General features: G+C 50.1%; 1 protein-coding gene across 2 annotated transcripts in view; it reads right to left on the reverse strand.

Moving 5' to 3' along the window:
- GRINA (glutamate ionotropic receptor NMDA type subunit associated protein 1) overlaps window positions 1-17,983 on the reverse strand; it is a 431,157-nt gene that overhangs the window by 21,453 nt on the left and 391,721 nt on the right. The window lies entirely within an intron of this gene.

The raw sequence follows: 17,983 nt of genomic DNA on the forward strand, positions 1-17,983 counted from the left end.
ACATTACCTATTCACATTCAGGATCCACTTTTTTCTGTACTGTACCCAATGTTACAATGGCAACACTGATGGGGTCCTAGCTAGCCTTGTGCAATCCCCGCAGAGCTCACCTCCGGTGCACCAGCTGCAGTCTCCTAATTGGGGTTCAGTGACAGAAAGAGTCTGAAATTCAACACAGTACACCAGGGAGAAATCCTGAAGGCCTTCATTACACTGAGAAGAGAAGTTCTCGATTAAGGGGGACCTTTCTACCAGGACAACAGAGAGCCCTTGTTGTGGCACCTACAATTAATTTATTGGAATTGAAGCAACAAGGCTTTTTAATTCATTAACTAGCAATGTTGGATGCATGCTTTAAAATTCCAAGTAGACGCTGAGTCAGACTAATAGCAACTGACCTTAATCAGTTCTGATCTACTAAAGTGCTATCAATTGGTTTTCGTTTTACATCCCTACAGAGCATGGTTATGTCCCCATTAGTGGCTTGAGTACAATCACGGTTAACTAATATTGTTCTATCATAGCAGCTCACAGAATAAATATCCAATATTGATTTAAATATTTAATTCCCTTTCCTACATTTTTTGAAAATTCATATTCATACAAAGTGATTCAGATTCCTTTTTGAGAAACTGCTTCTCCCCTCCCCGCCCCAGGATTCCAACAATATATGTCCTGGATCCTTTGGTAAGTAAAACATTTTCTAGTCACAGTTTCTTTTAAGCAACACTTCTAATTTTGGGGATACCTTTGCTGTTATTCAATAATAAACAGTATATGTCCTCACCAACAATTATCCCACATACAAAGTTCTTTTACATCCTTTATAACTGATCCGTAAAAAATACCTATTCTCCAAAAGGCAGACTTTCGGATTGGGGACATGTTTTATTTGATTCTATATTTCTATTTAAAGGCTACGAGAATTTTAACCAATGGGCCAGAGCATATACAACAATAATATGAAAGGCAGCGCAAGACCAAATCCATGTTTGGGCAGATTTTACACCACTCCGATTGATCAATACATAGGTCCTCTTTTTCCAACCATTTACCCTGAATGCCCTCGTTTCCAGTTGTGCCCACCTTGTTGCACATCAGTTGTAATCTCAAAATACTACCCTTAGTTTACTGACCCAACAGATATTACCTCTCAATACTATCCCTCAAAAGAATGTATTTACATTTAAATAAAAAAAAATAGAAAAAGAAAGCTGAAGTGTTTGAAAGTTCTCGTTCCTCGTCTTTTGAAACCTTCCTTTAGCTTTTCAAATCACACTTCTGGAATCAAATAATAACATTATTTTAAAAACAAAAAGTTACAATACTTCTAGATGTTCAAGCAATGACAATAGTTTACATTAATTATTAATTCATGATTCCCAGCAAATCTCAGACAATAAGTCTTTTGACAAACAGAAATGCAGTAACACAGTAATGGTTCGAGATCCAGAAGCTCTGCAACTCCACCAGTTAACTTATGAATGCCTAATTTTGGCCCTTTATCAGCACTACTAAAACTCAGCGTTGGTTGTAATGCTGGGAAAAACGAAGACTGAAAACAGAACATTGTGAAACAGAAACAAACTTGGGTGAGGGGCACCATCCTTACTACGCACGTGGAAGACTTTCCCACCCTTTCAATAGGAACACCCCAAATGTTTTCAAGAAATGATCAATTGTTATTTGAGAACAAAAACCAAAGACAGCACTTTGAGGATACAAATTCCTGATCTTTAAATTCCTCCGGAAATACAGTCCCAAATGATCCACCACATTTACCAAAATAACCTCCATTTTCCAGGTGTTGAGACAATAGCCAGCGACCCTAAATACTAACTCAGAGTGCAGAACCAAAAACACCATCAACTACTCCATACAATTTCTTGTTTGGGGCTTATTACGGAAGATAGATAATTGTGGCACTTTCACCCATAATAAGATTACTGGTGCCTCAAGGAATATTGCAAATCGAGCCAGAGATCCCAATCCAGTCCCCTACTGAATCATTGCACTTCCAGCTTACTGCCTATAGAAACCAAATCCGCTTTATGAATGTATTTTAAAACAACCCATAGGAATTACTAGTCACCAGGTCAAATGCTTCCCACGAGTACATCATAGCGATAGCAGCTGGGATATACCAAGCATTCGCATAATCCACCGATCGAGATAATTAAGCATTAACCGTCCGCTGGAACGGGTGGTAATGGCCCAGGGTCCGAGTATGCTCAGGCCTTTAACAAGGGCTCTGGGACGTTACCACCCATTCCAGCCCTTGGAACAGGTGGTTAATGCTATTAGCACCCTTCCCATGGGCTGGGACAGGGCTAATTCAAAGTATTTTCTTTCCGTGACCAGGTCCGCCTCGCAAGATCCCGTTCATGAAAAGAAAATACTATACAAACAGCCGCCATGGAAAAGGATGACAGGGCTCTGTACGGAGCCTTCTTCCATTTGCATAGCGGGCAAACGGGGCAGACCAGAAGGAGCAGCAGCAGCAGCACTCATTGCCACAATGAAGTGGGAAGGAGGGGGATTGGAGGGGGATTGAAAAAAGGGGAACAGAGGGTGGGGGGCGGGGGGAGATGGTGGGCGGGCAATCTAGTCATCACGCAGCTTGGAACACAGGATAGATCAACAGTATCAGACCGCGTTCCTAACCTCCTGATTGGTTGGCTCCCCGCTCCAGGTTGCTAAAGAACATTGGATGCAAGATGTTCTGCTGGTTTAAGACCTGATCCTCTTCGACCATACAACAAGGGAGAGAAATCTGGGACTAAGCTTTGCTGAATGCTTTAAAAAAAACCACCTCCTGTTAAGTGTACAACGTTTTCTAAGAAACACAGGACAAAGTGAGTAGGAAGTTCTGCAGTTGTGGTAAAAGCAAGGTGAGATCCAGTTCTGCCGCACAGGTAGAGAAATGGCAGCTACCCAACCCAGGAGACACCAGAGAAGACCCCCCCTTGAAGAGATCCAGGGCCAGATACGGGACCCAGAAGCCCCAGGAGGAGCTGCACCCCAGCAGGATTCAGGCCAATCCAAACAAATGCGAAAGCATGATAGCAGCTCACCTGCAGGGATCTTAGATCACAGAGGCCCCAACAACCCAGAGCTCAGAATTAAGTACGTATGGTAATTGTTCTTGAAATGTTTGTTACAGGAGGTTGATGCAACCCAATGAATGCAACTCATTTTTTGCAGAGCAATTTAAGTTATCCGGTCACCCAGCAACTTAAACCTGCTACAACGATGAGCCCGATGTCCAAAAAGAAGAACAATTACCCTTCCTTGAACCGAGACCCACCAGCCGGAAGTGCAATGAATGACAGAGGTGGCTCCAGGAGGAAGGAAGAACCAGACCAAGCTGGCCCCAGCGGCTATAAGGTCAAAGGATGGCAGCTCACCAGCAGAAGACAGTCACATGAAGAACATAACAATGGGGGTGAGCAGGATGCCCAGATGAGGCTGGGTACTAGCTTCCAATATAATGGGATGGCAGCTTGCCACACTAAGGCGGGAGAACCAGGCAGTAAACAGCCAAGACAATGGTCCCAACACAGAAAGCCTGGCCCAGCCAACAAGATTGGGGGCCCAGTGGAACAATGAGGACAGTTCAAGAAGGACATAGCAGCCAACAATCTAAACTGGAGGTTAGCCCAGAACACATGGTGTAGTCCATGTAGCCACATCTGTTCCTAACAATCAAAGTTGTGAAAATCCACCAGCAGATGGGTGAACCTGCTGCTGCGCCCTTACAATTACAACAGAATTGAGTTTAGGAACAGTGTCTTCCCTAGATATTCCATACACAGAGGCTGCCCTAAACCAGGCGACTAATCAAACTAAGGGGCTCCAGGAAAGAAAACATATTCCGGACCACCAACACAGTTTATGTATTAGCATGTCTCGGATAAAGGATTGGTTTAAGCCAGCCCAATCCACTACATAGGGTGCAGGGCTGGGGTCAAAGTGAGCACAACAGCCATCTTCCACCTGCTTCATGGTTACCACAAAAAAAGGAATGCCCAAAAAAAAAAACAAAGCAGAGAGTAGGACTTAACAAAAAGATACATTGGGCTAATAATGCAGTAAATCGGCTCACACCTTTGGTGAAGCCAAAACTAAATCATAGCTGCCACCAGCCTACTGCCCAAAACCAATGTAGGAAGATAAAGTCAACCCTGGGCAAAGAGGGAGTGCTTAAAAACACACCAGTCCTAGGAGTTTCAGGGGCTAGCAAGTACCATACTAAAAATGGTTGCAGTGTCGTTGGAACTTTAGAAGTCCCTCTCACCACAAAACCAAGTCAGAGATCCTAAAAAACCAGGGGGAAAAAAGCAAAAAAGCCAATGGTTTAGGGGCCCTACAAAGACTGCAGAACGCCAACAAAAATGTATTCTGCGGAAACATCTTTATTTTACAAAGTTTCTTTATCTGTAAGTGTAATGTTCATTCTCTTGCCTTTTCTTATATTAAGATGATTAATTATAAAAAATATAGTGTGTGGATTTTCAGATGGATTTCCTAAATAAACCTTGTGATGGATTTTCAGAGGCCAGCTTATTATGGTGAACAGGAAAGAGACTGAAGTCTAGCCAAACCCAATCAAGTTAGGTAGTATAGCTGCAAGGCTTAGAGTCGGAGGGGTGTGAGAGTGGCCTTGGACTACAATCAGTACACACAGAACAATTCAATAATTCCAGTTAAAGAATTACAAAAATACATGATTTACTAGGCCTTTAAAATACATACTAAGTAATGAAACCTTCAGGTAAGTATTGCCACACAACTTCTGCCTACCTGACTTTCAAATAACTTTATAAGGTTAAGTGATTTAAGAGGGGAAAACAGTTGATCAAATATTTTTTTTTTTTAGATAAAACACTTCTAGGGAGTGAGGACGCGTGTGTTCTGTGAGAACAAGAACTTGACTGGGGATGTCCTGTGTGTTCACTTTGCTTTGTGAACGCAAACTGTATGCGGTCTGGCTGTAAGTACACTGTCCGATTAAAGCGCTATTTTTGTACCTCCACAGGCTTACTGACCAGACCTCGACAGAGGCAGAGGATCTGTTTTGCAATCTCGTCTGTAATAACTAAGACGTACATTGGTGTTTTTTGGACCATTAGTGAAGAGTTCAACAGAGTTTTGTTATTGGAACTCTTCTTTCCTTCTCTGGTGGGCATATATGATTGTGGCCGTGGCTGGGAGTTTGGGAGCTTTTACGAATCAATGAAACAGACAGACATGCACTGGGCGATGGGAGTGTTAGGGGGAGGTCGCACTCGGGCAGCCCCTTAAGCCAGTTGGGCGTACCTTGTCCCCTGCACAGTTATGGTTTGTTTACGAACACATTTACTGATGCTCTTCTACTGAACTGAAGTGAACCAAGAAAACGACGGGCTTCTAATAAAAGGTCTAGACAACGTACTTACAGGAGCTAAGGGAAACTGGGTTGTGTCTGCCCGAAGGACAAGAGGCAGCCTTGAATAAAGCAGCATTGTCGGCAAAATCAATGTGTAAGAAAACCACTGATGGTAATGCAGAAACACAAGATCACATACCAGGTACAAGGGGAAGCATGGGTGTATGGGATCGTGTTCCTGTAGTGATGTTAGCGAGTGTACAAACTGTTGAAATAAATCATATAGAAATGTTACAACAGTTAAAAACAGCAGGAGAGCGCGGAGGTCACTTTAAATGAGAAAAACATTGAAAGCCTGGCTAGAGAAGATGAAACCCTATTGGAATCAGTAAAGAGTCTTGCTTCAGACGTGGAACAACTATGTGATAATAGTCTAATGGAAGCCCATGATTCAAGTGTTGTATCTGTTCAAGAGACTCGCCCGATTGCTTTAGGCACTCTAGTACAACAATTCAAAGAGTGTGCTAGTAGAATAAGAAAAGATTCTATGCAGCCGATATGGGACTTCCTAAAAAAGTTTAAAGCCACACTATTCACCTTCCTAAATGTGATATATGATATGTTATGTTTATTGGGTTTATATAGCGCTTTACAATATAACAATACATGAGAAAGAAGCATATTTATACACTTGAAACAAGCCAGTGGTACAGTACATAGAACAATTTACTCAAAGGGAGAAAAACATACTCAAAAGGAGGGGGGGGCAGGAGGGGTGTTCCCAGATGGTCATGACACTCACGGATAGTTACAGCGGCCTATGAAAGGGCATCGGGAGGAGGGTTCATGGGGGGGGGGGGGCAAGGGGGAGGGTTCATGGGGGGGGGGCAAGGGGGAGGGTTCATGGGGGGGAGGGTTCATGGGGGGGAGGTAGGGAAGGAGAGTCAGGGGGGAGAGTGGAGAAGAAGGGCTTTCAGGGAGGAGCAGAAAGATGAGTATGAGGGTGAGGAGCGGATGGGGACCAAGAAATGGAAGGAGTGGAAGCGTGAGGAGGCACAAGGTACAGTGAGAAGGTATAGGTCAGCTGAGCGGGAGGGTGAGTAGAATGAGAGGAGCGAGGAAAGATAGGGGGGGCGAGGTCCTAGAGAGATTTGCAGACAAGACAGAGGAATTGGAATTTCAGTTGTGAGAGGAATGGGAGCCAGCCGAGATGGGAGAGTGAGGTAGATATAGAGTCTTGAGGGCTGAGGAGGCATAGAGTAGACAAACACAAAATGAGGTCTGTGGTCTGAAAATGACCTGTGGGGGTGGGCGAGCCAAAAGGCCATGAACAGTGGGGGAAATGAGGGGCTTAAGGGTAATATGGTCCAAAGCAAGGCCATCGAGAAGATAGCCACAAATGGACAACAGATCGTAACCCCAATGCTGTGTAAAAGGTCAAAGGAGATCCAAACTGGTAAAAGTGAACAAATTCCTATGCCTAATTCTGGGAGTGATTTGTATAAACATTGGAGAAATACTGATACAGCCGAAAGCTTGCAAGGGAAGCGGCTTGATAACCCTAGGGATGGAGAAGTGACTAAATCTTCCACCAGTAGCAGCACCATTGGTGGGTATGATAGTAGGGGTAAGTCCCTTATCCAATGAATCATATGAAACCACAACTGGATTGATGAGGAACAAGTTACTTACCTGTAACTGTTGTTCTCCAGCATGGGTCTGGCATGGATTCACATGCTCATGAATATTCCCCGTCGTCAGGCTGGGAATCCTCGGTAAAGAAAAAACCAGTATCATTTTCGTTTCTGATCTGTCTTTCTTAGTAGTAACCAATCACTGGTCTCTGCGTCATACTGACCACAGCCAATGACTGCCCTCTACCTAAGCCCCGCCTCTGGCAGCCATCTTCAGATTTGGAAGCACGTGAAGTGGCAGTATGACCAAGTGAAGAGCCGCAGAGGGGTAGGCGGGAGGGTTCGCATGTGAATCCATGCCAGACCCATGCTGGAGAACAACAGTTACAGGTAAGTAACTTGTTCCTTCTCCAGCATGGGGTCTGGCATGGATTCACATGCTCATGAATAAAGAATACATAGCAGTACACACATGCACAACCACGGGAGGTGGCAAAGGCTCAACATTAAGCATTACATCAAACTCAACATTAAGCAATCTTACCTCCTCACCAGGCTCACCTCAGGCGAACAGGTTGCGCAGCACTGCTTGGCCGACCCTGGACTCCTCCCTGGAATCCCGATCGACGCAGTAGAATTTTGTGAAGGTGTGCGTCGACCTCCACGTAGCAGCCCTGCATATGTCCAGCAGGGGCACACCAGATAGGAACGCCGTGGTAGCTCCGATCGCTCTGGTGGAATGGGCTCTCGGACGGCCAGGCAGCGGTCAGTTTGACAACCGGTGACAGTACATGATACAGCCGGAGAGCCATCTGGAAATGGAAGCCTTCGAGAGAGCCTTCCCCTGATTGACAGGTCCAAAGTTCACAAAGAGTTGTGACGTCTTCCGAAAACACTTAGTGCGGTCCACGTAGAACTTCAGCGCTCTAGCCACATCAAGCGAGTGCAAAGTCCTCTCAGCCGGCGACGAAGGCGACGGGAAAAACACAGGCAACACCAAGGGTTCGTTGAGGTGGAAGTCGGACGGCACCTTGGGCATGAAGCAGGGGTGCGTCCTGAGCATCACCCTCGTGTCGTGAAAAGTCAAGTATGGTGGCTTGCAAGATAGGGCCTGGATCTCTCCCACTCGTCGTGCGGAGGTGATGGCCACAAGAAACGCTGTTTTCCACGACAGGAACTTCAACGGGCCGAGTGCAGAGGCTCGACGGAGGTCCCATGAGCTTGGTCAGCACCACGTTGAGCTCCCACGCCGGGGCCGGAGCCTTCACCGGCGGGAACGATCTGAACAGTCCCTTCATGAACTCTTTCACCAGACGATGAGACCACAAGGACGTCCGCCCCGTGGTTCTGGTGTATCGGGAGATCGCAGCAAGATGAATCTTGATGGACGCGTGTGCTAGTCCAGCCTTGGCCAGCGTCAACAGGTACGGCAGTACTTGGGGAGCCGTAATCCTTAGAGGGTTAATCTTCTGTGCGTGGCACCAGACAGAGAACCTCTTCCATTTGTGTCCGTAGCATTTAAGAGTCGAGGACGCCCTGGCCTTTGCAAGAACCTCTCTGCAGTCGGCCGGTATGTCGTATCCTCCAAACTCTAGTGCTGCAGGAGCCAGGCCTGCAAGTTCAGCGACTTCGGGTCGTGGTGGAGGATGGCGCCTCCTTCCCTGGAGAGCAGATCCGCGTCCACTGGCAGCTTGATTGACGGGGACGCTGACAAGTCCAGAAGGTCCGGGAACCATATCTGCCTCGGCCACGCAGGTGCGACGAGGATCATCCTGCACCGTGACCTCTTGAGCTGATTGATGAGCCGGATCAGCAGTGGCAGTGGAGGGAACGCGTATAGGAACAGGCCTTCCCAGGGGAACGAGAAAGCATCGCCCATGCTCCTCGGCTGGGGAAACCTGCTGGCGAACCTCCGGCACTTGGAGTTCGTCGCCGTCGCGAACAGGTCGATCTGGGGTGTGCCCCACCGTCGGAAGAGGCGATCCACTAGATCCTGCCGTAGTTCCCACTCGTGGCACGAGCGTAGCTCCCTGCTGAGTGAGTCGGCGATGGTGTTTTTTATTCCTGCCAGATGAAACGGCACCAGAAACATCCTTTGGGCGACGGCCCAATGCCACAGGTCCTGCGCCACCTTGGACAGTGCTGGGGACCTGGTTCCGCCCTGTTTCCTGATGTAAAACATGGTGGTGGTGTTGTCGGTGAAGACCCTCACCACCTTGCCCTTGAGGGACGGAAGGAAGGACATGAGGGCCCAAAACACTGCACGGAGCTCCAGGACGTTGATATGGAGGGACCTCTCCGTTGGGAGCCAAAGGCCTCTCGCGTGCAGATTTTCGGTGTGCGCTCCCCACCCTTCCAGGGAGGCATCCGTGGTCACTGTCTCCTGGTGGCCTGGGGTCTGGAAGTCCATGCCCGCCGTCAGATGCGCGCGGGTGCCCCACCACCGGATCGCTCGTCGGAAACTCTCGTCGAGTGTGATCCTCTCCTCGAAGCTGCCCGTCGTTTGGATCCAGCGCGCATCCAGGAACTCCTGCAACGGGCGCATCCGGAGCCTGCACATGGGAATGAGGAAGATGCAAGAAGACATCATTCCGAGGAGGGTCTTGATGGACCTCACCTTGGCCGCGTCGGCAACCAACATCCGCTGTACCTTGCCCAGGATGGCCCTGGTCCTTTCCTCCTACGGGGAGGCCAGAAGGGACACTGTCGAGCTTCGCTCCCAGAAACAGTGCGTCTTGTGCGGGTACCAGGTGGGACTTGGCGTAGTTCACGGAGAATCCCAGGTCCGTGAGAAGTTGGACGGTCCTTGCCGTGTGCTCCACGGCGAGCTCCCTCGTCTTGGCTCGGATGAGCCAGTCGTCCAGGGTAGACGTGGATCCCCTCTCGGCGCAGCTGCGCCGCCACTGGTGCAAGGCACTTGGTGAATACCCTGGGTGCCGACCGTAGACCGAAGGGAAGGGCTCTGAACTGATAGTGACGCCCTTGGACCACGAACCTGAGAAATTTTCGGTGTCCCTTTAGGATGGGAATATGGAAGTAGGCATCCTCCAAATCCAACGACGACAGGAAGTCGCCCTCCTCCAGCTGACCCAGGACGTGCTGGAGGGTAACCATCCGGAATTTCTGCGCCTTGATGAACTTGTTCAGCCGTCGTAGGTCTAGGATGGGGCGCCATCCTCCCGACTTCTTCTTCACGAGGAAGTATCTTGAGTAAACTCCGGAGCCCCGAAGCGTCTTTGGGACGGGTTCGATGGCGCCCTTCCTGAGCATGGCCTTTACCTCCCGGAGAAGCTGAGGGACGTGAAGCTCTTTCCTGGCCACAGGGGGGACGCGCGGGCACCTTCTTCGAAACTCGAGCGCGTGGCCCTGGGCTAGGGCGTCCAGCACCCAACGGTCGGTGGAGATGGACTCCCACACGCTGATGAAGCTCGCCAGCCAGCCTCCCACCGGGGTGCTTCGGTGGGGGCCCGACCCCACGGCCGGTTCAATCCTGCTTAGACGAGGCTTTGCCGCCTTGACCTCCTTGGCGACGACAGCGGGGTCCGCCTGACTTGCCTCGTCCCCTGTAAGCTTCCTGAGACGACGAAAGGGCCGCTTGACGGTAGGTGGAAAATCCACCGCCGGAGCCTTTGGAGGCGCCCTTGCCTCCGCCGCTCCGAAAGGGCGGCCGCAGTTGCTGGAGAACCCCGAGAGCCCGGGCCGTCTCCGTGTCCACTTTAATGGCTTGAAGAGAATCGTCCACTGTTTTCCCAAACAGGTTGTTCCCATCGAACGGCATGTCCAGGACTCTGGTCTGTACGTCTTGACGGAAGTCAGTAGCCTTGAGCCATCCACGCCGCCTAAGGCACACGCCGTTGCCCAACTGGCGAAATCCAGTGTCGGCGATGTCCGTCGCAATCATGATGGCGTGGTCCGACTCCACCTCACCTTCCTGCAAGATCTCCAGGGCATCCGCCCTCTTGTCCGGTAGGAAGTCCAGCAGGGGAGCCAGTTTGTACCACAGCTCCCTGTCGTAGCAGGCTACGATAGCCAAGGCGTTGGCCGCCTTAATCATCGTCGCTGCAGACGAGATGACCCTGCGCCCCATCGTGCACAAGGGAGCCGCGTCCGGGACCCGGTACTTCTTCTCGTACCGGTCTCTTCTAGCCGGCGTCGTGGATGGGTTCTTGAGGAGGGCAAGGCCCTCATCCCAAATATCCTCCAGTAGAGGTACCGCGAGGACCGTCTTCCTCTTGGCCTCGTGCCGCTGATAAAGGAAACCTTCCTTCTTCTCCTCTGGGCAGAGCTGGAAGAGCTTGGATGCCCTGGCGATCATGGAGTGAAAAGATCCAATCTCGTCGGGCGGGGAAGCCCGGGTGGGAGGAGACGACGGCAGATCCTCGTCGTACACCTCGTCGTCAGTACCCGTCGCGGCTTTGTCAGTCCCCGTATCATCCCCTCGAGTCGTGGACGGGGAGGAGGGCTGAACGGGGCGCGATGGCTGAAAAGGAGGTGGAGGGTGAATCCTTTTCTTAGGAGGGGGGCTGCCCGAAGGGCCTGGTTCCGGGTCCCCCGACAGGAGTGGTTCCTCCACTGGTAACGGCAGTCTCGTCCTTATCTCTGAGCATAAGGACTGTATAGCCAACAAAATGGCCGCCGAGTTGTCTTGCGGCACTGGCAGAGGGGAATCAGACGGGCGGTCAGGGGCCCCGTCGGTACCCTCGACGATGTTGTCGTCTCCTGCATCGGGATCCCTCCCGACGGGCTGGTCTTCTTCCACGCCAACGCCGTGGCTAGTTCTTCCTCAGAGGTGGAGGCCGAATCCACGACCACCTCCTGCCCCCCCCTTTTTCTTCTCCGTCAGAGGTTTCACGGGGGTCCTGTCGATGGGCATAAAAGAGGACTCCCTCCGCGGTGGCAGGGAGACTCTGAGCCCCGAGGTCGCCACCACTGGTGTAGCCTCCACAGGCTGAGCCAAGGCCGCCGCGACTGTCTCGATAGAGGCCTTGGCCGGATGGATTAAGGCTTTCACCACCTTAGGTGCGCTCACCGCCTTCTCCTTGAGGGGGGGGGGGACACTGCCTCGCTCCCCCTCCGCCTTCAAGCTCGACCGGGGCCTCTCCAGGAGCTTCGCCGGGTGCTCGGCCTTCCTCTTACCCGACCCAGAGCGTTGGCTCGTGGTTGATGGTGCCGGGGAGGGTGCGCCTTGCCTGGCGCCCGTAGAGCTGAACCGTTCGGCGCTCCCGGTGCCAGCGGACTCGCGGTGCTTGGCCTTATGTTGGACCCCCGTCGCCGGGCGTCCTCAAAGGTCTTAGAAGACCGCTCGGATTTCTTCCTCTTCTTTTCGCCGGACGGGCTCTTCCCTTCCAGCCAGTTGGCGAGACGTTGATGGCGGTCCTTCATGGTCCGCTCCGACATGTTGCCGCAAAACGCACAGTCCTTCTCCACGTGTGTCTTGTCCTCATGTAGGCAGTAAAGACAAAAGGAGTGTTCGTCTTCCTTAAAGACATTCTGCAGCTGGCATCCAGGGCAGACCCTGAACAGCTTTCCGGGCGTCGAGCTTCCCTTCTCCTGGGCCATGACCGAGATGGGCCTGAGAAACTTCTGGAGTCCTCCAAAAGCATAGCTCGACGAATCTGACACGGGTCCCCGTTGATCGGATGGAGAGTCGGTGGAGCTTGAGGCTCTTTTGACCGAAAAAAAAAAAAAAAACGAAGTTTTTGAGAAAAAAAACCATGAAAAATAGCACTAACGCTCGAGAGCAATAGCACGAGGATCCCAACACATGAACGGGCGGTAAAAATCTGAAGATGGCTGCCAGAGGCAGGGCTTAGGTAGAGGGCAGTCATTGGCTGTGGTCAGTATGACGCAGAGACCAGTGATTGGTTACTACTACGAAAGACAGATCAGAAACGAAACTGATACTGGTTTTTTCTTTACCGAGGATTCCCAGCCTGACGACGGGGAATATTCATGAGCATGTGAATCCATGCCAGACCCCATGCTGGAGAAATACATTAATAGTTACTCACCGTAGTGACTAACATACTCTTAGTCCATAGTCCACGTTCCTCCATACTGGACAGGCGTCCCTCACTTCCCCTTTAAATTTAGAGGCGCGCAGGGGTGCAGCAATGTGAGCATGCACTCCCCCGACTCCGTGCAAGGGCGCCACTCCTCATTCTCCATTGAGGATGCGTCGACACTATTAACATTGCCTAATGACACCATTATTAGGGGGAGGATGGTGGGACTATGGACCAAGAGTGTGGTTGAGGGTGCACCGACAGCAACAGTGGATACCCCTCCATCTGTCTAATCCTGGCGTCGAGGTGCTGATTGACAGTCTGGGCCGAGTGTGGCTTGAGCCACCCCTTCTTGGCCAAGGCAAGGACTCTTTCTGAATCGGGATACCCGTTCTGGTAGGGGGGTGCTAGGGCGAGGACTTCTGCCAAGACCCCCTCCTCTGCCTGCTTCACCTCTGGTTGAGGAAGGCCCAAATATTCTGCCAAACCTGCAAGCCGTTCGTGAAGGCTTTTGCTGACGACGGCGTGCCAGGGTCCTCCTCCTCGTCTGTGTCCCCCAGAGTGTCCGGCTGGTCCGGAGCGGGTGTAGGAATGCTGGGCGCCTTGTGCTGCAGCATGGAGACCGGAGGCGTAGGCTGCTGCAAATGCTGGTGTGGATCCGCCTGTACTGTGGGAGGCAGGGGAGCCAGAATTGAAGAGCCTACCAGTCCTGATGGGCACCTTCCCTATGTCTCCGAGTAAGTATTTCAGTGGAGTGGCCCAGAATGTGAATGCCAAGAATCTCACCAGAATTGACAGATGTTGGGGTAGTCCCAGTACATGTGTATAGAGTGGGCATCTGGGGCACTACACTTGGGGCAAAGTGCCGACTGTTAGGAAAGATTTCATAATTGTATGTAATTTTCCCTCCATGTGTACACCCCCAAACTTGCTGCTGTTTAAACACCCTAGACTGCACTCCTCTGGGCTTTTGATCACTTTTTATAGGGAAACTGACATGCCCTTAAGACAGTCAGTACTGGGAGACTTTGTATCACTTAGTCCTTTTCCCATGTTGCAACTTTTGTGCAACATGTAACAAGTGTTTAATGTATCTTACCATACAGCACAGTGGGGTCTATAGTCATTTTCCAAAGGCCCTAGATACTCTAGTTGGACTTTTTATGAACTGTGCAGGTGTCATGGACAGGCCTGGTGGCAGCTATCTTTTCGCATTATTTTTAACCCTTTCCTGCCATGTTAACCACGTTAACCGCGTTTGGCACAAATAGGTGGCCTGGCTCCAAAATGGCCATGCCACAAGGTTCTTTGTCCTGTCCTTTTGCCATCTTGCCCCTTCACCTTCCCCAGGTCAGTCCTTATTTTGTCATGCACTTTCCCGCGAAACCCAATGTTTTCACAGGCTTCTTCATGTCTTGTGTGTGTGCCTCCAGGATGTGGGCTGGAATGTCTGAGTCCAATACACATCCTGGATGCCAGAGAGTCTGGAGTGCCCTGAATGACTGGGACCACCGTGGTCTGTGATTGGTCCATGTGTGGAGTGTGCGTATGTGAGCAGATCTCCCATTGGATCGTCTTCGTTTTGGAGCGAAGGGAACTTTGGATAAGAGGAGGCCAAAAACACCCCTACCATGTCGATCTCCTGAGTTCTCACTGAACAAAGGATAGGATCCAAGTATCCTGCAACCACGAAGCCGAGGAACAGCTGGTGACCCACTGGAAGGTTTGGCACCCTGAGCCCGCTGTCGTCCCATGGGACCCCTCTGCATCTGATCGTCCTAGAAGGTCTGCGAAGACGCTGCGATCCACTGGAATAGTGGGACCAACTATTCTCAGCACCTTTACCAAAACCTGCAAGTAAGCTTTCTCGGAAGTATCCCTGGACCAACCAGTGGCCTGACCAGCTTACACAGGACCTTCGCTCTGTCTCTTCCGTCGTTTCGAGGAGGCCCTTGAAACTTGATATACTGCTAGCTCTGTGTCTCCGGAACCCTCACACCGAATTTCGTACACTTGGCATTCCCAGGTCTGAAGTGAGACGAGAGCGCCAGGACCAGAGTAAACACAGTTATCGTGTTGCCCTGCTGCAGCAACGACTTTTGCAAGTACGCTGCATTTGTGACCCTCTTGCCCCTGAAGCCTGCTGCAGTGAAAATGGGTCGATTCATCCCGAGGGGACTGAACGGGCGAAGTTTGAGTCCAAGTGCGCCTGGGACCGGTGAGTATTTACAACATTAACCGGTGGCCCCTGGCACAAAGGGCCCCTTTTAAGCACGAGTGGCCCCTGGGGTCCCTCTCCTTTCCACTGCTAGTGCGAACTAGCGACTCCATCCCGCACTCTGGAACTGCCTCTGCCTTCAAGTGGAGTTCCTCCCTGAATAGTGGGAACTTGTTCTTCATCGCCTCATCCACCTTCCCGAGCTGCTAGAGACCCCTGAAGAGACCCTATTTTGCCCATTAGAACAACCGTGTGTGCTTGCATTGTATGTACTATTGAGCATGAGGCTCCTCTCTTCTTAGGGCTTGGACTGCCTCTTAGGTGGGTTATCGATGTCAAAAGGGGCCTAAAGACCATCTGAACTGCCCATTTCCTTCCCATCTAGGTTGTCGACATTTCGTGCATTTAACCCCTTTAGACCCCAATGGTCTTGTATATACAATGTGTTGTTAGTGTTGTGTTGTGTTGGGTTACTCAGTGTTACCGTGATTTTTTTTCTAATGTCTTATGTTGCAAAGGCCTTGTAATAAATGTGTCTATATTTTTTAATACAACACCTGTCTGGAGTAATTTGTAAGTGTCCTTGCTTTGTGTGTTCATGGAGGTCCTTCAGTCACCCTCACCACTCCTGAGACCTAGTCTTGACCGCCTGCCATAGCTACCCTGATTGGTCTGGCTTTTCCAGAGGTTACCCTGTTCCAAGAAACTAGGCTGGCCTTCTGAACCTCTGCCCTCCAGGTCAGAGTTCAGAAATCCATCATAACACCGGCTTAGAATGATCAAACCTTGCAACTTTCCCAGGGGTGATATGCAGGTGGTAGAAGATTTTGAATTGTACCAGCCTAAAGTTGGCATTCAGGGAAATTGATTTAGTAAGCTGGCAGTCATTGGCCCATTGTGTAGCATCGATTGTCATGTTCCGGTCCTTTTCCCATTTTGTTCTCATTGCGTTCATTGAAGGGTGAGGGATTGCACCGTGCTATATACTGTGGTTCGAGTTCCATTGAACCCTTCCATCATACCATGTATAAATGGATGGGGAGCCGGCTCGGCTGGGATCAAAGGGCATCTACTTCTGCAGGTGGTATTGTAGTGAGACCGAGTCCCTAACCTACTTTATCTTGTACCTCCTTCAATTGTATGAACCTGCCCTCCGGGAATAGATCACCCACCCTCAGTTCCCTCCCAGGGTCCCGCCCTCTTTGCAGTATTGTGTCCAGTGTGGGGGGCAATGTCTGGGTAGTGCCAGAGAGTGGGGGGGTGGAACAATATGGTTCTGCGCATCCTACCCTCCGAAACAGCATCCGCCCATGCTTGTAACGTGCAGAGCACTGGGTCAATCTCACCATCGCCTCTGTATGTCTTCGTGAATATCATGGAGCGTAGGTCAATGGGAGCAGCCGCGTACTTCTCCACCTGTATGTGGGCGTAGCTTTCTCTGTTCTGGAACCAGTACGAAAATGTGCTTGTGTGGAGTAATAATTAAGTGTTAATTCCGGGGCAGCTATGCCACCCATGTCATATTTTTCGCATAGTTTAGGCCAGCTCATTCTTACCACCCCCAACCCCACACAAAGTCTAAGGCAAGTTTCTGTACCCGGTCAAAGAATCTGCGACCCGGCCATATGGGGATGTTGCTGAATAAATATAAGAGATTTGGAACGACGACCATCTTCAGGAGGGCAATGCGACCGTACATGGATATTGGAAGTTTATTCCACAGCTTTAGTTTTGTTTCAAGCTGAGTTATGTATGGTTCATAATTATTGGTATACAGAGTTTGTCTATCAGTGGTCACTATGATCCCAACGGGACAAGCAAAAGTCTGCTGTAGCGTTTGAGCTTGTAGTCCCCTTTGTCAGGGAGATAATTTCAGACTTTGCCTGGTTGATTTTGTATCCCGAGTATTTGGCAAACTCATTCACATCCTGCATCACCGGGCCAAGTTGGTCTCGGGGTCTCTGATGAATAGCAAGGTATCATCTGCATAAAGCAAGATGAATTGGGGACAGGGGGGCTCTGAATACAGACTCCTCGACACAAGTGTCAAGTATGCTGCCATGCCTTCTATGGTGAGGGCAAAGATGAGGGGGGCATCCCTGGCGTGTGCCTGTTTGTAATGTAAACCCAGGCGAAATGGTGAGATTTGTTCTTATTCTAGCTCAGGTTTCTTTGTATAATAGACGAATGAAGCCTATAAAATTTGCCCCAAACTCCAGTCGTGACAGTGTGACATACATATACCTCCATGAAATCGAATCAAATGCTTTTTCAGCATCGAGTGAGATCGATATCACTTTTGCCTTGGGATCTAACTTGGATATTATAGCGAACAATCTGGGTAAATTAAGGGAAGTGGATCGCAAAGTGATGTAACCCGACTGGTCAGGAGGGATCAATTTATTCATGTGAGGTAGCAGTCTTTTCGCGATGGCTTTCGCAAAGATTTTGCTATCTATATTTATCAGGGATAAGGGATGGTAGGATGTGGGGTCGTGTGGAGGTTTATGTGGCTTGAGCAGAACGGTTATAATTGCTTCCATCATGGACGTCTGTAGAATACCACCTGCAAAGGCATCCTCCCATACCTCCAGTAGTCTAGGGGCCAGTTCCGTTATATAGCAATGATATAGGGCGGCCGGGAGACCGACGCATCGGGGAGGCTTTCCCTGCTACCAGGTCCTTTATTGCCTGCTCAATTTTCTCTACCGTGAGGGGGAGTTCCAGTATTTCTCTGTCCTCATGACCAAGTGTGGAG

The sequence above is a fragment of the Ambystoma mexicanum genome, chromosome 5q, assembly GCF_040938575.1.
Source record: "Ambystoma mexicanum isolate Mex_15411 chromosome 5q, UKY_AmexF1_1, whole genome shotgun sequence".
NCBI classification, from domain to species: Eukaryota; Metazoa; Chordata; class Amphibia; order Caudata; family Ambystomatidae; genus Ambystoma; species Ambystoma mexicanum.